At 33.3% G+C, this 12,396-nt stretch overlaps 1 protein-coding gene across 1 annotated transcript in view; it reads left to right on the forward strand.

Moving 5' to 3' along the window:
• The window catches only part of LOC148305522 (uncharacterized), a gene marked incomplete at its 3' end in the record, with an annotated part of 370,669 nt that overhangs the window by 315,247 nt on the left and 43,026 nt on the right, over positions 1–12,396 (forward strand). The window contains exon 7 of the mRNA XM_088266575.1: positions 6,197–6,297. The remainder of the gene's footprint in view (positions 1–6,196; positions 6,298–12,396) is intronic.

The raw sequence follows: 12,396 nt of genomic DNA on the forward strand, positions 1-12,396 counted from the left end.
ATGTTTATTTATTTTAAATTTAAAATAGTAAATTTATTTAAGAGTTTTTTTTTAATTAATTCATGTATAAAAACATTATATATATGTATGAACGTCGTAGTATTGGCCTTGGGATTTACATTCTAGTACATATAAGTTGGCACTCATTTCATTCAATTCTAAAAAAACTCATCATCGTTTGCTCTGATAATAAGACAGCTCTGGCAGCTCGAAATGGGAGTATTTTCATATCTGGCAGAATACCAACTGTTTAAGAAGTAGGATGTCATTGAACCTCTCCCCATCTCCCTCCCCTCGTCTCCACTGCGACTGCCAAACTAGCCTCCAAACACCGCCCCATAGTTTCCTTGTTCTCGTACCAGCCAGTCCGCACTATTCAAGTTACCCAGACACGTGGTAAAAAATCACAACTATTCTTTATTCGTGAGACTCATTGTTATAAAAAAATGAAATGTTTTTTTGTTTATTCCGGTAACTTCGGTATTAGATACTTGGTTAGTTTTTGCGTATTTTGCATGTTGTCGCTGTTCGTTTATGAACGACAAAAACAATACAACTCTTATTCACCCGCTACTTCTTCAAATGGTTCGTTGACTCTGTGTAGGGGTTTTAAATATTTGTATTTAATAAAATACGTCTTCGACTGCAACAACAAACTGTTTCACGAAAGTTCGTGAAACAGTATTCAATAGCTGTGATCGTCATGATATTTAATTTCAAAGGATAAATTCAATTACGTGCTGAATTAATGTAATTTGCATTATTATATTTATAAATAAACTTATTTTCGTCTCCGAAACGAAGGCGTTTGGCTTATTTCACCGTGTCTTCTACAGACGAGATAAGAAGAATTTATGTAAACAAATTCTTCGTATCACTTCATCCAGTGACAACAACAATAAAAATTCTACCCAACTTACGATTTTTCGTGAAAATTATTACGATTTGTTTGCTCTTGTTTATAATTTGAACAACTTGATCATGACGTTACGTTATTTATATACCTTCAGGACATGCACTAATTAAAAAGTGTACTATAATTTACATATAGTTCTACTGTTTTCCCAATAATTCAAACACCATGCTCTTTTTTCTCGATAACGAAAAGCATCCCTTGTTTCTTGTGCACTATAAGTTTACCAACTTGTTTAAACATTATCCATGGAGACACACTTCCTTAACGACAGTTGCGGTAGATGGCTTTGCGGTTCTTGCTTCCTGTGGTATTTTGAATGAGTATTTTCCATTTTCTATTCTACACTCCACCCCACCCCTCGATGACACTGAACTTCATTTTGCTGCATCTCGGAAAAGGGAAATGCACTGAGACAACTGCGGATAAGATGTGTTAAACATCGCATATTGCTTTTATTTTAAACATTGTATCTTATTTGAATAAGAATGGGATGTGTTTGATGTTTTACTGTATTAGGGAAATGAATTCTTTTATACCTGCAAACAATCTTCTATAATGGAGGTTTCGCGAGTTACTTTTTTGTTCAATTAAAGTAAAATTATGATTTGTAACGAAATTATATTAATTAGCTGAATATTAATTAATTAATTATATTAATTAGCTGAATAACGTCAAATGACGTTAAGGTCCGTCATGATGACGGACCTTAACGTCATTTGCATTTAATTCTAAATTTTAATAAACAAAAAATAGATACTAGGCAATTTTAGTCCATTTTTAACATTTCTTCGCCTTGGGGCTTGTATTGTCCATAGACTATTCCAAAGAAGAAAAACGCCAATTATTCTTTCGGATTTTTCCCTTATTTAAGAATAAAAACGGGATACCAACATAAATCGACTTTTAATTTTTTTTTTCTCTTGAAGATCTTCATTGATAAAAATAATATCATACTGATTCTGGAATGATCTGTAGAAATATTATTTAGGGTAGTAAAATTAACAAAGAAACAAAAAATGTTACTTAGGTACGATTTGATATTGAACACTCGACTATTTTTGATATTCGAGTATATTATACATGTTGCTGCAAAATCTGCCCGTTTCGACTAGAACCGTGTTTTATTACATCATTCACATTATTTGTGTGTGTGTTTTCTGCATAATTGCATAAAATAGTGGGTAGGTTCATAACCGACATTTTGTTTACTCAAATGAGTCTTGCCACCATCCGTATGACTTGCAACTCCGAAACTTTCCAGACGACTACAGTCCTTGGATTCGCACGCTGAAGTTTAACTGTTAATGTATTTTATCCACATAATAACTTCTATGTGTATTCGGTTATATATTTTCCAGAATCCAGAAAAATTTCAATTTTCCACCCTAATCACAGTTAATTAATTGTGATCAATATTTTTGAACACGATGGTGTCCTGGTTCCAACCCTAATGTATGAAAGTGAATAATAGACTTGGCAAAATGATAAAAGTAGACTGAATGCAGTCGAATGTGCGGCAAAACGATGTATGATAGATGTTAAACTGGTGAAATAAGGAAGGAATGCAAAGCTGAAATAAGTATTATCGATAAAATTAAGAAATCTGTGTAGATATGGTTTGAACTATGGGACGAATGAGTGAGGAAAGAACGGTAAAACAAATTTTCGAGGCGAAAGTAGTTGGAAAAAGGACCACAGGAAGACCGAGAAAAACTTGGCGCGAACAGGTATATCAAATACTTAAAAGCGTTCAGGTTAGGAGTCGAAATAATCGGCGGGTATATATGAGCAGATGCATGAACTTGTAAGAAGCGAAGAATGTTTGCAAAGCAGAGTTGCGTGGCGTTCTATTCTCTCTGCCTACTCCTGCGTGGAAGCGGCATGATAGTTAGTTAGTTAATATTTTAGAAACACCATAAACAATTAATCAAATAGTTTTCTGTTGGTTTCTAGAGACAACAATATTTTACACACGTTTATAGGTAAAACAAATATGCGTTTCTTCAACTTGGCATAAACACGCATACATCAATGCCTAACTTTGGATAAGTTGTGCTACTAAGTTCGCAGTCTCTTCGGATCCATTAATTATTAGTTCGGCAGTATAAAGTTTTCTAGTATTCTGTTCCGTATTGTAAATTAATATGCAAGTGTTCTTGAATAAATGATAACGCAAAGTTTCCGAGTTTAACTGTGACCTTCACAACCCTTTACCCTTTCTCCCCCGAGTAGGTGCGTCAAGTTTCTTCAAGTTGTACAGATAAGCGATCCTTTAAATCTTTATACGGTATCAACCTGACTTGCGTATTTGGGTCTTTGAGTAATTCGTATTTTACGCATGTCGAATTTATAGATTTTTAATGTGTCATTTCACAAGAAACTTTACGACATATTCAAACATAAAGTGTGTAACATTTCCCTTTTTACATTTATATTATACTATATGTTTTTTCACTTTAATATTTATTCAATATTACCCTGGACTGGTACCTGAAGCGGAGGGCTGATCACCTTTCCTTCATGTGTAAACGATCAAGATAACACTGCGTTTATATGACACAGTGCCCTATGCATCATTGGGGTGCGGATAAGGGTTTTATTATTATATTATTATATGTACGAGTATAAAGTATATTTTTCTGTTAAAAGTTGGACATAAAACGGTATTTGTTACAGCCGGATTTTTTTTATGTGAGTTCAATTTAAATCCACACTGGTGAAAACATTATAGTTCTTTAAAAATATTATTTTGGTTTCGAAAATTATGATTGCACAACGTATTTTAATTACAATCGAGGTTTAACTAACTGTAGAAATTTTGTAGAATGTCTATCCCTTTTCCACACAAGTTACTTCGGAAAACAAACTCTTTTTTTATTTGCACCTTATCTGGCTAAAAATATTTTTATATAAATATTTAAAGAACATTTATTTTATGAAAATAACCATATCATCCCAATATTTCATGTTTGTAGAACTTATATATAAAAATAGATTTATAACCTACCAAAACTGCGCTATTCGTATTTTGAGAGTTAAGTATCTCACATCTAAACACGTCTACGACTCTGTCTATATTTTGACTCAAACTATACCTCAACCTAGACTAGGAAATTAGCAACTATGCTTTTAATATTCCAAACATATTTTTTATGTGATTTATTGCCCGCTTACCTTCTTTCATACCTTAATTCATTGGTATTCATACCCTAAATCATCCCCACAAACTCATATTGAAATTAAAATACCTCAAATTGGAAAACCCATGTTGTTATCATTTGTTTATCCCATATTATCAGAAAACGGAAACCAAGTTATGCCAAAGTGGCTATACCGTTATTATTCTGCTTCCCATTGAAAACCCTCTTGGTTATTCCAATTAAACACAAATCTCTTGCTTATAGCGTTACTCTTCTCTTAGTTGTTGGTAGTGTTCGTTTCTACCTGAACCTTCTACTTGATACCATCTCTTGGTAGAGTAACACAAGTAGTTCTTACCCTAATTGAGTTCTGTTAAGGGGTAAGCCTTCCTGGTTTGATTTAATTATAATGTTATGAAATCGTAGACCCATCGAGTATAAACGTACACAACTTTCAATTAACATTGAGGGGTACAACACCTTCGATTACTAGTTGTTAGTGTTTTGCGATCCTTAATTTATTATTAATTATTCAGTAGGCACTTTTTTTGCACATGGTCTACATAGGGTCAGTTTTACGAAGCGTTTTTTAAAAAGTACCTAGTGTTAGGTCGGTAGATACCATTTTACCTGATAATTTCAATGTTTTACAACGATTGCTATAGTTATCGATCGACTGCATATCGATATTCGTTATTTAGCATATTCAGAGACATTGAGTGTAGATAACCATTCGTTTTCATTTACATTTGTTAATAATTTTTAAATTATCAACAGGTTTATAAAAACATTTTTTTTTAAATATTATGTACATATATATCGCTAGAATCATGGGTGTTTTTGAATATGAAAATGTTGACGATTTAGATACCTTTTTTTTAATAAAGAGTTTAATTATTTTTCTTGCGTTGTAGCCCTTTGGCATTTAACCTGCGGTATCTATGTCAAACACATTCAAATTTTATTGAGAGTTTTTTTCTTTTTGTATTCCTATCTATTTTATTTTAAAATTTATTGGAACCAATCTCATTAATTTTTATAGCATTGTATTACATTATGCAGTTCAGATCATATGCTTTAAATCGGAAAAAAAATCCATGTCAAATCATGATTGCAATAACTATATCGCTCACTCCTTTCAACAACGTCAAATATCAAAAAACTTGATTTTTCAGGAGATCGTTTTTAAAGTTTAAAAATATAATCCAATGTATTAAAAATAAGTATCAAGCCACTTATTGAACTTTTTACTGTGCAACAGATCTTTTTAGGTAAAACCTGAATGTTTTTTCTCCATTTGAAAAATTTAAAAAAATAATTAAACAATACCTTTTCATCAAAATGCAAAAACAACACTTTTTGCCTTGTAGCGGGTAAATATTAAGTTAAAAATATGTACATTTTCTGGGTATTCCGAAAACATGCACAGCTGGAAATTGACGATTTTTGATATATGACGTTGTTGAAGGGAGTGAGCGATATGTGTACATAATATTTAAATACTTCATGATTCAACACTCTCCTTATCATTCATCGTTCACTTTGTGAAATACCACTTTTATATTATTATCCCACAAAGTTAACAATGCTTTTAATATACTTTTTTTACATATGTTAATAACAAAGAAGTAACCACTGTAAATGTATATTATACAATAACCCATCTCAGTGCTATTCCACTTTTATATTACCATACAACAAAGTTATCAATGCTTTTAATATACTTTATGATTTTTTTACATATGTTAAAAACAAAGAAGTAACCACTGTAAATATATATGTATATATATATATATATATATATATATATATATATATATATATATATATATATATATATATATATATATATATATATATATATATATATATATATATATATATATATATACATATATATATATATATATATATATATATATATATATATATATATATATATATATATATATATTATAGAATAACCCATTTCATTGTTATTTATATCAGTCAAGACTCTTTTAAATGTTCAAACAGAATATCTAAACTCAGCAAAAAAACGGTGTTAAAAATCTTTTTATAGTGGTGAAGAAACGTCCTCTCATTAATGTTGCAGTTTGTACGTATTCAAAATATCTAAGGGTGCAATGTTTCGTTACAGGTGGTTGACCGTCGGAGCACCCGCCGAGCCGCCCCCCGCCCCCGGCCCCGCGAGATGAGCGGACAGCGCCCTCTGGCGGGAGGGAAACTATTCTATTGCAGGTACTAAAGGGTCCGCCAAATAACTTTTTTTTTTTGAAAATTTTTTTGAAAACATCGAGTGTAGCTTCGGCTGTGTGGCACGTAGCGCCGTCCTGTTGAAACCAAATGTTGCCAATATCCTCCTCTTCAATTTTTGTGAACAAAAATCCGTTCAACATGGCCCGATAACGATCGCCATTGACTGTAACGGCCACTCCTTGCTCATTTTCAAAGAAAAATGGCCCAATTATGCCTCTGGACCAAAATCCGCACCAAACAGTGACTCGTTTTGGGTGTACCGGCTTTTCAATGTATGCGTGCGGGTTTTCTGTGCCCCAAATACGACAATTTTGCTTGTTTACATACCCGCCAAGATCAAAATGAGCTTCATCCGAAAAGATGATTTTTTTGGCAAAATCGGCATCTTCTGTAAGTCGATCGCAGGCCCACTCAGCGAAGCGAAAACGCATTGGATGGTCAGTTGGCTTCAACTCCTGAACCAATTGGACTTTGTATGGCGTCATACCAAGGTCTTTATGCAAAATTCGTCTCAATGATGTCTCCGAAATGTTCAATTGTTGAGAACGACGGTGAATTGATGTTGATGGCGCTTCACGCACACTTTCTGCCACAACATCGATATTCTCGGGTGTACGCACTGTTTTTGGCTTTTCACGCTTTGGTTTATCGATGAGGATGCCAGTTTCTTTCACTTTTTTCACAAGATAACGAACATACGGAGCTGACGGTGCTTCTCTTCTTCCAAAAACCGTACGCAATTTTCGCACACATTCTGCAACATTACCATGATTTTCAAAGTAATGTCGCAATATTTCCCAGCGTTGTTCAAGCGTATACACAACCATATTCGCTCAGCGGAAGGATAAAACTAATTATCTGTCAAATCAGACATGAGCTAAGTGTTACCATTCACGAAATAAGCACTAGTTGAAAAAAAAAACTTTAGATGGCGGACCCTATATTACACCCCTAGCTTTCCCGTGAGATATGATACGGTTATTTTTATAGCTGTCGATATTATGAACGTTTATGTACATTCCTGATTATCTAGGTTATGACGTGCGTCGTTAGTGTTTATTGCAGACTTTTCGGATACCATTGCAGCGTCCATCACGTGAGCTGAACTAATGTGCGCGTATATTTGAATTTCTATAAAAGGACTTAAAAAGGTTTTTTTCCTTTATTCTAGTATTTTTTGTCTCTAATATTTATTTATTTAATTATTTTAACCGAACTTACTTACTGCTAAGAAGAAATATCTTACAACCAACCAAAAGCAGTCTAGTGATATTGGTCAAAACGTTTGATACCTTATATAGCTGTTTTCAATCAGAGGGTACATAGCGCTTGAACATAAAGTAAAAATGAGAAAGAAAATATCATTAATTACAATCTACTGCTGTAGGTATAATGAAGCAACTACTTTAAATGGAATATTTATGAAAATTACAAATTGGTGATTACAAGGAAGTCAAAGGAAGAACGGAGTTTAAATATTGTACATGCATGTTTGAAATTTCACTCTTAACATTGCAGCGGATGAGAACACTCATATCTATGTAGACCCGACCCCAAACATTGTGCACTAAAAAACTCCATTTAACTCGTAATGTTTTTAACGTCGAGCATTTTTTGTCGTATTTCTACTTGTATTGTAGATTGATAAAGTTTATTTTGAAAAAAAGCACATTCAAATCATCGACTAACGAAGAATTTAAATTAAACTAAGCGAGCTTACTTATGAGGCTAGTAAATATAATGTTTACCCTACATCGTGTTTTCAATCTGCCGCGAGAGAAGATCATTTCTAAGAAATCTCTCTGAAACAGCCCACATCCTGCCTTCTTACTTTCCGTTTTACCTACACTCATTATCATTCAGCGCGGCAACTCACGTACCAACAAGCGGACCGAGTCAATACACCACACGCATTGAATAAACTAACAGTTACCGTAACTTATCACACCCCTCTTGCTTATCCGCGCTTTTCCTTAAACCTGATGAGTGAAAAACCTTTCTTGGATGTGTAGCCCCACTTGATGCATGTAATACAGTTTATCCGACGATTTCGTTGAATATTAAGCGAACATGGGAATGTTTAGTATCGCTCGTTACGTTATATTGTCGGCATCCCTTAACACGTTCACTGCCCTAAAAAAGCGATTTATTTAAAAAATACCAGATTTTTTGTTAATCTAATTTCCAGTAGTAATAAGTTTCTTTATTACAAATTAAATTCATTTTTAATAAAAAAAAAAAGTGGTATATTTGCCCATTTATACCTATCACACGGATCCGTGCATCCAACTCTCGCCAGTATTGTACGACTGACGCGTTTGTATGTTGCTGTGCGCGATCACGGATCAGTGTAGTGGTGTTAAGTGTTAAGGTGTTGTATGCGTTACCGTTAAAACCCAAATTCAGTCAAAATTCGTTTTCTTTAGAGAAAACTAAATTTGATGAAATGCTTTCGTTAGAACTAGGATAACCTAGAATACGTATAATTTTATAAAAGGAGGTTTAGATAGGTTGCGTTTTATTGTATGTTAACATATACTTATAAGGTTAACTTTTGGAAGATAATTTTGTAACAGTACGTTATAACGTTTAGGGTTATTTCATATAAATATTACAGTTAATACTTAAATTCAGTTTACCATTTCTTAAAATATTTTTTGCAGTTAAAATGGCTTTATATACATGACAAGAAAGGATAATAGGATCTTATCAGTTTTTTTTATCGGCAAATAAATGTAACCTTAAAAAAAATCAAAAGAATACCTACCGCTACTTTTGTGTTATTCAAAAACGAACTTCGCAAGTTCTATCATTTATTCGCGATCAGTTTTGTTTTGTTCGGTTTGAAATTTCTCTTTCTGTTTTCCGTTTTTATGTTTTCGGATTAACCGGATTTTTTCACCATCTAGTCTGGAAAATCGAGAGCGTACTATATATATATATATACATTTATGTTATTCCTTTTTTTTCTTTGTTTTTTTTTTAAGGAATTACCCGCAATGCCTCTAGCTTTAGAGGGTTGTCTGCAGGTAAGATAGTAAGGATAGGGAGGATAAATGTGAAAAATATATCAAAAACTTCCAAACCAATTGAAATCTTGCTTGAATTTATTTTGCAATTGGCGTAATTGAACCCGCGATGCCAGTTTTGCATTTGATCGTCTACCTAACTACGCCACGGCGCCTGTCAATTTAATTACAGTTAAAAATAATATCAAGCTGAAACGAAGTTAATTGGCGGTAGCAGAAAAGTTGCTGCAACACAAAGATTCTAAGTCTGCTGAAAATATTAAAACGTGTTGATGAGATAAAACTGTTTGCACTGAGGAAGTCATTTCACGCTTTATACTTTCTTAAATTGCTAACATCTTTTAGCGGGAAAGTCCTGCAAATTGATGTATCATATATTTTTGCACGTTTTAAACCGGTGCAGCTAGTGGTAGCAGTGGTCATATTCCTTTGACTTAGTACACTTTTACTGTTTAATATCTACATAATAGTATAAAAATACACCTGACCCATTTAATAATTTTATTTCTGAGCTCTCGTATTTGTCATCTGGTACAAATTTCTATGATTATTTATAAGGATAGGAATTTTGGACTAGCGGGCCTCATTGAGAATTCATGTAAGATCATCTGATAATTCGATTTTATGTACTTACCCATGAAGAATTATTTTTTTAAAGTTATTTTTTAACTTTTATAAGTTATTTTTTGACATCTCAACATAGATGAAGAAGAATATGGAAGTCTGGGCATTTACGAGGCTTACGACCGTCATAGGCCGGTTTAAGTGATCACTTTACAGACGTGTAACATTCACCAATTATATCTATGATCGACAAACCACACTACTCAAATTCTTAGAACTTCTAGATATATTGATCAAACTCGAAACATAGTGTTTGACTCCACTAGAATTTCACTAGATACATACATCTATTTGTGAACAAGTATTTGAATACACTCAAAATGTTGTAAATGACCCATTTTAACTTCTTACTTCTGAGCTCTCGTATTTATCATCTCGTACAATTTTCTATGATTATTAAGGATATACATTTTGGATTAGCGAGCCACATTGAGAATTCATGTTAGATCATCATAAAATTCGATGTTATGTACTTACCTATGAAGAATAATTTTTGATATTTTTTATGTGTGAATATAGTTCACTGTAGTCTGCCTCCGAGGTGTAATGGTTAACGCGTTTAGCTACCGTACTGGAGGTCCCGGGTTCGATTCCCAGGGGGGGTTGAAAATAAATATTAGTTATTTTACACTATAAAATTTATTTCATATTACCCTGGACTGGTCCCTGAAGCACAGGTGTGATCACCTTGCCTTCATGTAAGTATCGATCAAAATAACACTGCGTCAATACTATGCAGTGCCCTATGCACTATTGGGTGGGGATAAAGGTTAGAAGAAGAATATAATTAGAATATAGTTGGAAGAAGAATATAATTCACAGTATGAAATATGTATATAACAAACCTGATCTCTACTGAAATCCACTGCGGTTATGAAAAAATGTTAAATCCCTTTTAGGACCGTCAAAGTTCCAGCAATAGAGGCAATCGGAATCCATAATTATTATGTAAATGTGTGAAATTTCAAAAAGAAAGGTAGGTATATGTAGGGGTTTGAATCGCTCTTTGAGGCTCCTTGGCGAAGAAGCATCTCTCATCTGTTTGCGGAGGTGAGGTGACTACGTAACACTTTCCTGTTTACCTTCCCCCCAAAGTTTCCCTTTGCACCCAGGATCCGCCATCTATCTCCCTCCCGATATTTAATTTAAAGCCGGCCCGTGTTTGGCTCTCCTCTCCCGTGTTTGGTCACGCGATTACTTCCGAAACACCGATTAATGAACGAATATTTTAGAGCTGGGGCCGCCGTTTTAGATACACACCTTTCCTTATCGCCACTCGGTACTCGCGAATCTGCATATCGTCTCTACGACACATTTGAACATTTGATTAACGTAAAATAAAATTGACTCAGCAGTCACATTTTAATAATATTAATTTTAAAATGAATATTATTAAAATGTGACTCTCTGTAACGTTGAGATAAGTACCGCATAATCAGAGGGAATGTTAATACATGGTTAATTTTTAAAATTGTGTTTTTGCATTTTAACCAGCGGTTAAAACTGAAATGAGTCATTTAAAATGAAAATACAATTTAAAAAACATTAATCGCCTACAACGTTCCCATTGAAAAACGCGGTACCTATCTCAACGTTATAGGGGGTTTACTGTATACTGTATTATATATGTGACTTATGCATGTAATATGTTTAAATAAATACTTCTTCTTCTTCTAACCCTTATCAGCACCCAATGGGGCATAGGGCACTGCATCGTATTGACGCAGTGTTATCTGATCGTTACTTACATGAAGGCAAGTTGATCACTCCTGCACTTCAGGGACCAGTCCAGGGTAATATTAAATAAATATAAGAGTGTAAAATCACTAATATTTATTTTCACCCCCACACCGGGAATCGAACCTGGGACCTCCAGCGCGGTAGCTAAACACGCTGACTATTACACCACGGAGGCGGTGGTTTAAATAATAAATATTTGATAGATTTACATATTATTGATTCGATGTCGAAACGCATGTCATAATATAGTAAAATAATTAGCGGTATTTATCGAGTGAATTTTCAAAATTTAAATCCTGTTTTTCATTATTTTGCTTCTAGCGATGGAATTTTTTTTTTAAGAATTGCCTATGTCGATATATAATAAATAATTACTTCATTATTTTGTGCTCGGTGCCCACAAACGAAGAACTTACCTTGATTGATTATTATTAAATTTTATTTGGTAAATTTTTAACTTTATAACTTTTTTTACATGACCTAAACTTTATTATTTTTTATGTAATATTATTTTAAAGAAAACATACGTATTCTCACAGTTTTATATTCAAGCTGTATAAAAATATATTCAATACAATTTGATTCCTTTTTAAATTCACCTTCGTAAAAAATCTGATAATTTTAATTCGATATTGTCAAAATTCTAAAAACTCCTCGGAATGTCGATTAATATAATCGATAGGTGACA

Source organism: Brachycentrus maculatus, unplaced genomic scaffold (genome assembly GCF_059751285.1).
Source record: "Brachycentrus maculatus isolate JH-2025_06_01 unplaced genomic scaffold, ASM5975128v1 h1tg000271l, whole genome shotgun sequence".
NCBI classification, from domain to species: domain Eukaryota; kingdom Metazoa; phylum Arthropoda; class Insecta; order Trichoptera; family Brachycentridae; genus Brachycentrus; species Brachycentrus maculatus.